Raw genomic sequence first — 12,305 nt, forward strand, 5'->3', positions numbered from 1 at the left:
GAAAAGTAAGGCTCCGGATTTAGAATGGTTAACTTTAAGGCTGCTGGTACAAGTGTACCCCTGGATTTTGGCAAAGACCTTTTGAATGTAGTCTCTTTCAGCAGCCAGGTACAAAATTATGTAATTGGCAAACAGTGTCAGCTTGGCTTCTTTGTCAATAGGGGTCCTCATTGCAGGATATTGTTTCAATGACAAAGCTAGAGGCTCAAACAAGGAAAAAAAGCACCGGAACATGGGAAAGTCCTGTCTTGTGCCACGCCTAGCGATGATTAAACCTGCTAATGTGCTATTAATGACTATTTTCACATAAGCTGCATACTAAAGGGTGCGCAAAAGGTTAATAAAAAAAGTGGTGGAAACCCGTATTTAGACAAAATTGCAAATATCACATCCCTTTGCACTGCATGAAATGCTTTCTCATCATCAAATATTATATCTGCCTTATTATGATTAACTAAAAATAGTTGATGGCCTGGATCAAGTAGTTGGTGTTGGTTGACATTAATCTTGTTGGTAAAAAGCTATTCTGGTCAGGAAGGACCAAACTTAACGCTAGCGGGGACAATTTTGATGTGAAAATTTTTATCAAAATCTAATAATCGTAGTTTAACACGCTGTTGGGTCGATACGAACCAGGTTTATCCGGGGTCTAGCCCTTCTTCAAAAAGCTAACTACAACAGTTTTAGTGAATGTCTTGAGGGGGGGGGGGAGGGGTACCTTCCCTTGGAGTAACTCCTTATAGATGATAATCAGGGTGTGGCATAATTGACTAAATATTTTGTAAACTTCCACCAGGAGCACATGATTGTGTAACCTCAGCTGCGACTGTAATGAAACTAGTTCGAGTTTTCCTTTTTCTCCACATGCTGCTAATGGCCACTTTTGGAAAAAAAAGGGATAATATTTCGTACTGTGGCTTTAGCTGTAGCTTCTGGCAGGGTTAATTAAAATAAACATTGGGCCTCAAGGATAAGGTGCAAAACACCAACTCACACAAGAGGCCACACTGAAATGCAGGTTGTAGCTTTCCATATCATGACTGAGAAATATGTACTTTTTAGCTTCAGTCATAAATTCAGATGTTTTCTTTTGAATAATTGCACACAAAAGATCAGACATTTTCACTTTGTTTCCCAATATATGCCCAATAACGAAATGAGATATCAGTGCATTCTTAAGTTCAAGTTTAAATGATCTCTTCTTGCACCCATATGGATCTGACTTTCATATGAATCCAAAATCTTAAAATGAAAACTGTGTGAAATATAAAACGCCTTCCCGATTTTCGTTTCTTAATACGGTTTTTCCAAAACAATATTCTTATTCACTATGAATCACCAACCTGTTAAAAAGAGGTCAATAGCAAGGCATTATGTCTTGAATTATTAGCATTCTGAGAGCATTTTAAATTAAAGGTGCTCTATAACAAAAATATTGAGCAACAATACAAATTCCAAACAGACTACAGAACAGACTGTGGAAAGATGTCCTGCCATTGTTCAGCTGACAGCACAGTAGTCTCATAGACTTGCTCCAGTGCCTCCATTGCACTCCAGTAGATACTGTGGAAAGACTTGCGATTGTGGCACGCCATGGAGCACAATGGGAAACAGTCTTTCTACTGTTTTCATTTCAATTGCAGGTGGCTAGGAGCAAACGTTGGGGACAGAGTTGAAAGTCTAGCCAAGAAGGAAGCCGCGGCAGTGATACTGCATATCATTTTGCAAGGAGGAGCTCAGTGAAAAGGAAGACAAGTTTTACTTTTCAGGGTCTAGACTTTAAGAGTTAGCGATTTGCATTTAACCTTTTACATGTGTTCCTATTAGAAAACTGTTATGATTCAACTGAATTAATCAGGTGAGACTGGTACAATCATGATGATGTTTTGCCGTTTGATACTGTGTATGGTTTTGAATATTTGAAGGTGAGGGATGTTATCAAAAAATAACTTCTTTCCCTTCATATGCCTCCTTTTTAATTTGTACATCCTCTGTATGATTTAACTGATTCCACCAAATGTACGATTTGCATCATTCTTTCTACATAATGCTATTGTGAGACAATACTTTACTAGTATTTGTGTCTCTACTACAGATAAGGTTACAATGTGTCATAAAGAAAGTGTACTGCTATGTAAACAGGAAAATCAATGTGACTTAATATTGGTTTATTATGAGAGCACAAAGTAGCCTGAGGTGAAAGAATAATAGATTCATCTTCATATGTGTTAAATAAAAATCAATAGCTTCATTTATCATTTTTCATCAGGTTCGAAATTTATGGAGCTCAAGCTAAATATTGACCAAGTTGTTTCATCAGCCAGATTTGCAAACCCTGTTGAAAGTAGCCACAACCCTTACAACTAAGGTTGAAAATGTAAAACCAACATTATAAATGCCTTTTTTGCACCTGGCGTCAAGTCAAGACAATGGAAAAAAGAGTCAAAAGGTAAGATCATGAGATCATGGCTTATCCGTTTTTTTCTCTTTTCTGATTGAAGTGTTGTAGTGTAATTATGATGTGTTTCCTTTTGTGTGCTGTCAGGTTACTGCTTTTGGTGAAAGCTGAGTTCCTTTGTCATAGTATGTAGCAACATTTGTTGTTTTTAACTTCATGCATCACTAAATGGCTGTTAACAAAGTATATTTCATATAGTGAAAGAGATATTTTTAACTACTTTTTAACTTCTACATATAAGGAACTGTCAATATGGAAGTACATTTATTTTTGTAAATATGTTTACCAAGAGACTGGTTAGTGTGGTTGGCTCATTTGCTCGAAAGTTTAGTTTCTAATTCTCAAAATCATAACATTTGTACTACCTAAATGCAGCCCGAATCTTACCCAGAGGAAATTATAATGCAAACAGCTGAGCAAATGTTCCAACTCCAAGCAATAATTCAAATGCACAGCATGTTTGCAGGGCCATTTCTGCGAATAATGCGGCCCAATTAAATGCTAAGATTTGAAAGGGCTGTTTTGTTAATATGGGCTGCGTACATTTTAATGGATATTTCATTCTTATATTTCTGTCTCCTTTGAAGAGGGATTCAAGCATATTGAAAATTACTAAAGAATCCAGTGCTTTCCCCCCAAATTATAGACTTTCTGCATAAATGTGTCTAATTACCTGAATTCAGTTTTGATTAGCAGTGTTAATTGATGCAGCTGTGGATGCTATCTGTTTACCTAAATTACCATGTGCAAACAGCAATATGTCTGAAAGTGAATATGCTAAACTGAAAATACTAATTAGCAATGACTAATTGTTATTCTAGTCACATCCCAAAGCTTTTAATAAAAACTTCGATGTGTCAGGGTTGTATGATATTCAGACACAAATGTCTGTATTAACTACGATTTCACATTTTAGTTCACACTAACAGATATATTGTTGGAAATATGTATTTTATTCTCTTCTTTTCACTTCTTTGTATTATAATGGTAAGGTTATCTTCATATAACTTTCATTTGGGCAGACATTCATGCACTTTGGCAGGTTGCCAATTAAGCAGTCTCTTTTGAACAATGTACAAGTTACCTAATGTGCAAGGTATATTAAAATACATAAGGTCGCCATAATCAATACACGACCGGTGCAGTTAATGATATAGATGCATTAATACAATTAAATCAAATAATACTACTGAAATATGATAATGCAACATTCTAAAAGCGATTATACTTAATAGTTTTTTAAAGAATACTCAGGATGTGCTTATAATTCCGTTGTAATGTTTTCATACATTGAAATGTATGCACGTGTGTCAGTATGTGACTGATAGGGGGCATGGACCATATTAATGCCCTTGTGCTGCTGCTACTACTACAACTGCAATCGATTTGAGTAGTTAACATATCTCAGTTTAGGTTTTCATTGCAAGTCTGCTTGAGAACACTGGATGCGTAGCATTGAATAACGAATGCTTCCTTCAAGAATCCACCTAACTTGTGTCAAAGAAATTATGCCTTTTATGTGCTACTATTAAAACGTTAATTTGAATATAATTTTTTAATTGGAATTGTGTCTCAAGTGCCAGATATTCCGAACATATGCCAGGAACGCAAGTCCTATATGATCACTGATGTCATATTTCTTCCGGCAGCTGAGCACCCTCACACAGAAAAGGAAACTCCTTCTCTGAAAATGATAGCCCAGCTTTGCTTTCGCAGCTCTAGTGCTTTTTAAGATAAACAGTGACGATAAACCACCATTTCTGTGTAGTTATGAAAACATTTTCAGAAACTGTGTGGTAAATTACAAATTATATTACCAGTAGTCCATTTGAGAACATATCTCAGCTTATCATAACTCACCTATAATAAACATGTATATTTTCACAATTTTCATAATATGACATGCATAATTATTACAACTGGCTAGATCTTGAACATTATGTGGCATGTGCAGATAGTGCAATAGTGACACATTACACCAGGCCTGCCATTTTGGTGAAGGCCACATAACTTGGGCTTCAAATATCCTATAAACCAGACGTGGAGCTTAACTTCCTCTGGCTGAAAATGTCGTGATGACCATTATCCTATTTTCATTTTCCCTATACATGCAGAAAAATATATTTGCTTTCCCATTTTACGCAATTCAAAATAAATCTTAATGTATATAAAATGATTTGTTGTGTGGTGTACCCAAAGGTTTTGTGGGATGATTCAATAAAACACCAAAACTTAAATGAAGCATATGTGAAGTCAGAAAGTGAGAGACTAGATGTGACACGGTTGTGGATGTTTAGACACAGTTCATGGCATATGCTTGATATATAGACATGTTTATTAACTAAAACATAAGTATGAGAGGTCAAGGAGAACAGTCCAGGGGCCCTTCGAGCGAACTCTCTACAGGCTATTAAGTAGTTCTGTATATGTGGTACCTCAATTTTTCCAAATGCGTCCCAAGAAATAGAAAAGAGCCTTTCAGTTCTTGTTTCTACCCCTACATGACTTGTTTGTTCGTGCCCCTCAATCCCCACTAGAGGCCTTATTGAAAATAACCTATCCTCTGCCATGTGTATTCCAACTTTCTTCTGCTCCGTTCACAAGAAGCTTGAGGAAAAGCTTGGTCTGTCATCATGTCCAGCCTTTTGAAGAAGCAGTATGTAGGGCCTGTGCCTTCATTGCATCTGAACCAGCATTTTCCCATTAAGGGTTTTGCGCCTTTTCCATTGCACACTTCCAGTTAGGATCATATCACCTTAGCGAGCAGTACTTGTTCCTGATTGCATCACTGTAAATTGAACTACCATTGCTGTCATCCCTTTGGTTCCACTGCATGGCCTCCAGGGTATGATGTCATTTTGAATGCTGAAACGGCTCCATCTCAATTCCCAGTTATATGGAAGTCTAGGCTGCAGAGTTACCAAGAGGCAGGTAAGACTTGTAGCAACTAAGGGTCCTGATGCTGCATGTTTCAATTTTCTCAGCATTACTGAAACCTCTGTCAAAGAGTAGAGCCAGGGAAGGTATACAATGTATATGTTGGCCTTATGATAGCTTTCTGATGGACAGTCAAAGACCTACATCTTCAAGGCTAGAAAGCAACAAAGTATTCTAGGTTTGTTGTCCTTGTATTTTTAAAGCTAATCCGGTCATTGATAGTCACTAGCCAAGACTAAATGTCAACCGGGAAAGAATTAAAACAATTCCATGGCCGATTTGCCCATACAGCCTTTGCCCTTGGAAAATATTGCTACTTACTGTACAGTTTTGCCAGAGGTACCTGGACCATTGAACGCTGCACTGACCTCTACTTTAGAGGTATCATTTTGTATCGTAAATTAAGGGACAAATTAGGGGTTGATAGTATTGATGCCTGATATAGCGGATAAAGGCTTCTAGCTGCAGACTGCTTAGTTTAGAATTATCCATAGTCATCAGACTGGATCTGGAAATTATTCGAGAGCAGTACCCCGGCATGCCCATAGGTGGCATTGTTGGGCACTATGTGGCGTAGTCCACACAGGAAGTGACTTGCTGGGTGCCTATAGAGGCGGCATCACAGCAGGCTGTTGACAGTTCTTTTCCTTCCGCACCAGAGCCAAAGAAGAGCTACCTGTGTCACTTTTTCACTGACCTTTTTCAACCTTTTGTCAAAGTTTTTTCAGAGATGTCCATGAGGAAAGTTGGTTTTAAATCCTATGGCACCTGTCACAGGCAAATGTCAGTAATTGACTCACACCTTTGCTTCCGCTGGTATTTCAAGCGCAACCACAATGCCAAGATCTGCTTCGATTGCTGTGCCATTCACCCGAAGGCCCTGAGGGAGCGGTCTCGCAAGCTCAAGATGTGTTCTTCGGCCAGCCTGGCACTGCAGTGGGTGAACATTGCATGCCTTTTGGACTGAGACTTCCACTCACTCTATGACTCGTTTGCACAGGTGCTGCCTGTAGTTCAGAGAGGAGGCCTTAGCTTTTCTCTCCCAGGCTGTAGCTGAAGGAAGAGATGCATCTAAGTTCACCATACATTTCGACTGGATACGACTGACTCACTAGGCAGATCGGTTTTGTCGTCGGTGGCCCTTAGGTGCCATCCCTAGCTGAGGCTTACTGGCCTTTCAGGGATGTCCAAGCCTCGCTCATTAACATGCCCGTTGATGGTTCCCATCTCTTTGGAGATAAGGCAGACTCAGCTCTGTAGTGCTTCAAGGACAGCAGAGCTACGGCCTTACCTTGGGTTTTTCCATGACCTCTCGCCAACCCAGCCCGCTCTCTCTCCTTTTGTGGCTAAGGAAGAGGCTTCCAGCTGCATTCTTACCCACCCACCCACTACGACGTGTAAGTTTCCAGCCCCTACATGGCTAAGGATCCAGTACCCCCAGACCTTATGGGTCAGCCAAAGTTTGGTCCAGTCCACCAGCAGTCACTGCCTCCAAACCCCTTTCTTTTGCGATCCAACCATCATTGGCACTCAGCGGGTAGCAGGATACTCTATCACTCTATCACCTGTACTACTCTCTTTCGATAACATCTGACTGCTGGGATCTCCAGATTGTTCAAAAGGGCTACTCACTCTTTTGTGACTACCCCTCAACCCATGCCACCTACTTGCAACAGGCTGACAAAGGATCATATCTCCTTGCCTTACCAGGAAGTAGCGGCTGTCTTGGCCAAGGGAGCCATAGAGAAGGTGCCGACATCAGTAGCGGGTTGTGGTTGTTGTTCCCATTACGTTCTGGTGCCCAATAGGGACAGAGGCCTTTGTCCTGTTGTCAGAAGTACCTGAATCTCCAAGGAGGCAGGATGACGCTAAATTCCCAACGCCCACCCACCGGTGCCATCACCGATTACAAATGGTGACACCCACCAGCAAGGAGGAAAGGGGAGTGGGACAGACAAGAGACCGCTTCAGGAAGGTGAAACCTCTCATGGTAAGGATCCCTCACTGGAGAAACGTCTTCTTGTAGAGATGCCAGTAATGGTCCAGGGGAGAGGAACCACGTAATGCACAGAGGAGAAGAAAACAATAAAACAAACTACACTGCTAACTCTACCTCAAGTGTAGAACTAACTCCCACCTATTAATCCTGAAGACATTGCCTCTCTTCTGTTATTAAATGCAATAGTACATTGAGACATACACAGTTCTTAAGAAGAGACAGGAAGACAGTATATATAATATAGTCTATTTTCTTTCTCTCAGGAGTTCTTTAGGTGAATGGCAGAATACGCTTACGCAGTGCTCCAAGATGCCTCTTGTAGGTGCAGCGTGCAAAAAGGAGCAAGGAAGGAAAAGCAGGGAGGAACTGATAGGTAAGCATGCAATTGAGAGGAAGAGGCTGAGCAGTTCTGTGCGCAAACTTCAAATTTCTTACTGTCTTTCAAATGGTGGCGTTGTTTTAAATTCAGTCACTGCTTGGGGTTGGACGAGGACTGGAACCAAGCCACAACAACTTCTCTGGAACTGCTTTCTATGATACTGAGTAACCAAAATCTACTGCGACCACAGCAGCAGAACTCAGGCAAACAAAATATGCAGAATTCACCCAAAAAAGATGAAAAGGGAATACCCTCAAAACCCTACAGGGCTGTCGAAGAAGGGAAACTATCCCTAGGCAGAATGGAACTCGAAATTAGTCCTCCTCCCACTGAAGAGGAGCGGACGGAAAAAACTAACTTCTCAAGGAATTTCAGTTTGAAGTGCGCAGTGAAGAGCGCGCACACTCCATTTGCCTGCCACCAAAAGACATACAAATACTCAGCTAACGCGGCGGCCATCTTGAAATGTATAAATCCCGAACAAGTCTGCACATAACTCCAAAGATTGATCATCTGAGGCTTCACCGAGATCTTCTTTCTTTTTTTGCCTCCTCTGTACTCCTAAGTTTACAGACACCATATTAGCCTGATTTCTGACACCTATCCTAAACCTCCTCCCTCTCAATTTCTTTCTGAAAAAGGATAAATTCAGAATGCTAACGCTTGCTCAAGTCCTGTCTGCCCTGGACTTGGAGGACAGGATGGCAGCGTTCAGACGTTACTTGGGGTTCACAGTAGCCCACAAGCACTTTCCGTTTGCTGTGCTCTCCCTTAGCCTTATCAGCTTATCTAGGGTGTTCACCGCAGACTGTGCAGACCTCCTGTACTCGCTGGAGTACACTATCAACATGCCAAAGTCACATTTGATCCCTTCTCAGATGCTCCCTTTCATCTGAACTGTTCTGGACACAGTGCAGTTTTGGGCTTATCCTTCAGTAAAGCGAGTGCAGGATATGCAGGCTATGATACTGATGTTTTAGCCTCTATCCTGGATTTTGGTGAGACTGATTCGGACGCTGCTGGGCCTCATGGCCTCCTGCATCCTGCTTGTGACACATGCCTGCTGGCATATGCTGGCTCTGCAATGGGACCTGAAGTTCCGGTTGGTGCAGCATCCTGGGAATCTCTCCGAGATGGTCCAGGCTGCAAATAATTCACAGTGGTGGTTAAGGAACCACAACTGGGTCAGCGGCACACTACTACTTTATCTAACCAGATCTGACTGTAGTGAGCGATGTCACTCCTGGGCTGGGGCGGCGATCTGGGAAAGGTAGAGATCCAAGTCCAGAATCCAGGCTCTAGAACAAACTGTTGGAGCTCTGATCGACCCGAATGGCATTGAAAGCCTTTCTACCCTCTGTCAAAGAAAGGCTAGTGCAGGTGCTCACAGACAAAACCACCACCTTATGGTACTGAAAGAAAACAGGGCAGGGTGGTGTTGTGGACCCTTTGTCAAAAGTCCCTGCCTCTCAAGACATGGCTGGAATGTCAGGGCATTTCCCTGGTGGTACAACACTTTGCGGAGCACTCTGAACGCCAGGTCAGATAAACTCAGCCAAAGATGCATAGTGGATCAGGAATGGCGTCTCCATCTCGAGGTGGTGCATGGTCTCTTTAAGCAGTGGGGAGAGCTTTAGTTAGATCTGTTTGCCACTGTTGAGAACATGCAATGTCAGCACACTGGAGTTTTCAAGGCGGCACCCGCTCTGAGACTCTTTTCATTTCAATTGGAGCTCCAGCCTCCTCTACACCTCGCCGCCTATACCCCTTCTGGGAGAAGTGTGGCTCACTGGTTAGAAGTGGCAGACCCTGAAGCAGAAGTCGGCCCGGGACCAGGGTTCAATTCCCGACGCGGCAGGGTCTTGGGTCAATGTCTGCGGACTCGATAATTCTCGCCTAGGTGCCTACTCTAACCATGGGTCCCACTCTGCAACTCTGGGCAATAGCTTGCTTAATCTCCACAACGGCCCCAGCAGCGCCGGGGATGCCTGGCTTCACCTTGGGGGTGCCCTCTCACAGGGAAAGCCCGGATGGGTTCCCCAGCGGTATACAGCGCCAGGACACCACGTAACGAGGTAACAGTGCGCTTTACAAGTATACATATATTACACAGCTTTTGACCTTCCTCACGAAGTCTGCAATGCTAGCTTGGCAGCCAGGTGTCCCTCCACCAAGACGGTATATGCCCGCCCTTGGAATAAATCTGTGGCATGGTGCATGGCCAACCAGGTTGACACTTTATCTGCACCCCTTTCCCAGGTTCTTCTGTTTATCCTTTCCCTGGCCCAGCAGGACTTTGCATTGGGCATGTTCATGTTGAAGGGTTGTCTGCCGTTTCTGCTTTTGCAACTGCCAGATCAACCTTCCCACTTCTGGTCTCCTACTGTATATAGGTTTCCTAAAGGCATGCAATATGATTCTTCCAGCGCCCTCTTTATACCTCAATGCGGCCTTTAGTTGGTTCTTAGCGTCCTAATGTGTGCTCCCTTTGAGGTGCTTCATACCTGCCTTGTTAGGGTTCTCACCATCAAGATGGCCTTTCTGGTGGAATTTACATATGCCCAGAGGGTCAGTTGGCTACAAGCATTGTCATTTGTGCTGCCTGACATCGCCGCCTTACTGGACAAGCTAGTCCTTCCGACATAAGCATCTTTCTTGCTGAAGGTGGAAACGCCATTCCATATAGACCAGTCCATCACGTTGCCTGCCTTTTATGCTCTGTTCATCCCTCTGAGGAAGTGGAGAGACTCTCCCAGCTAGATCCAAAAAGAATGTTGTCATCTTACCTTGACAGCACAAAACCGTTCTGGGTGGACGCTCAGCAATTAACCATCTCCCAATTGATCGTACTCTGCATTAAGATCTGCTATGCACTGGCCAAGAAGAAGCCCCTGGAGGGCTTGCGTGCTCATTCTACCAGAGCAAAGGCTGTGATCACAATATTGGCATGCAGAATTCTGGTCCTGGATATCTGCTAGGCAGCAACATGGGCTTCGCTGCACTCATGAACCAAACATTACTGCCTGGACAGTCAGGTCCTTCAAGATGGGCACTTTGTTCGGTCCTACAGGACTTTCTGGTTTAAATCATGTTTGCAGACCCACCTCCAGGAAGGTATTGCTTGGTTATATATTCTAAGGTAAGGAATCTGCTTCTTGAAGTCTCTATCAGATGAACAAGTTACTTACCTTAGGTAACGCCTTGTCTGGTAGACTATCTTGCCGCAGAGTGCTTACTGACCAATCCATCCTCTTCACTCTGTGAATGGATTTCTAGGATACAGGGCTGTTCCCTTGTCAGGGCTCTAGTTCCACAAACCAGTGGTCAGTGTTCTTTGTGACTCTCTGCTTCTGGCATAGGAAGTTGCGAACAGGAACTGACATTAACCCGCTGTGGTGGTGCCTATGTAGGAACTGGGCACATCACATACGGCATGGATGACGCCGACAAAGCCACACGGATCCAAATGACACCTTCTACCAGCGTGCAGAGTTACTACACACAAAAGACTTCCAGATCCAGTCTGATGCCTAGGGATAATTCTAAGGGAAGGAATCTGCGTCTGGATAGAGTCTCTGCCAGATACGGTAAGTAAATTATTCAATATATCCCGAAGAACACAGAATTCTTCCTAGCAGTACCTTGTACACTACAAAGTTTTGGTAGTATTTGTTTTTTCAAAAGGTCTGTCAAATAGTAGCCCGTTACTACAGGTGAGGTTTGAATTGGCAGTAGAATCCAAGAATTAATATGAAAAGAAAACCTCCTTTTACTTGTGGGATGTAAATGAATTGAGATAACTTGCATATTTTGGACTAGGCCCTCTCTGCAGGATCACCCCCGATTGTTGCCTTCCTCTGCTGCACCTGTTTTAGTTGACTATTAGGACTCTGTCCATTTTATTCCTGGGAGTCAGTGGTAAAGTGCTTGTTCTTTCCTTTGAAAACATAGCAAAATTGGTTTACACCTGTTTGGTACACTTAGTTTACCTGTATTAAATGCTACTAGTGGGCTGCAGGACTCTTTGAGCTGTCCACTAACATAGCACTGTAAAATATGTCTTAGGCCTGCCACTACAGCTGCAGTGCTGTTTGTCTGGCCCGACTACTCCTTGGGCCAAGCGCATGGTACTTGAAAAGTAGGACATGTGTATTTAAGTTTCACATGTCCTGAAAGTCAAAAGCTCCTAAAGTCCTTTTTCACTGTTGTAGGCTATCTGTTCCATTGACTAACACTGGGTTACCTGATTACACGTAATATGTTATAGCTTCTGTTTAGGAACAGATTGAAGAGCTTCTTCCATTGAAATGAATTATGATTGTTGAAGTCTTTGATGTTACAGTCAGACTTTAAGTTACTATTCTGAAAATGCCACTTTTAGAAAATGTGCATTTAATATTAAAGTCAGACTTTAAGTTACTATTATGAAAATGCCACTTTTAAAAAATGTGCTTTTTTCTGTGCAAACAAAATGGGCCTTTCTGCCAGTGCCCAGGAGCACTTGACTGTGAATGGCTCTCAAGTGGTGTTTT

This window comes from Lissotriton vulgaris, chromosome 1_1 (genome assembly GCF_964263255.1).
Source record: "Lissotriton vulgaris chromosome 1_1, aLisVul1.2, whole genome shotgun sequence".
NCBI classification, from domain to species: domain Eukaryota; kingdom Metazoa; phylum Chordata; class Amphibia; order Caudata; family Salamandridae; genus Lissotriton; species Lissotriton vulgaris.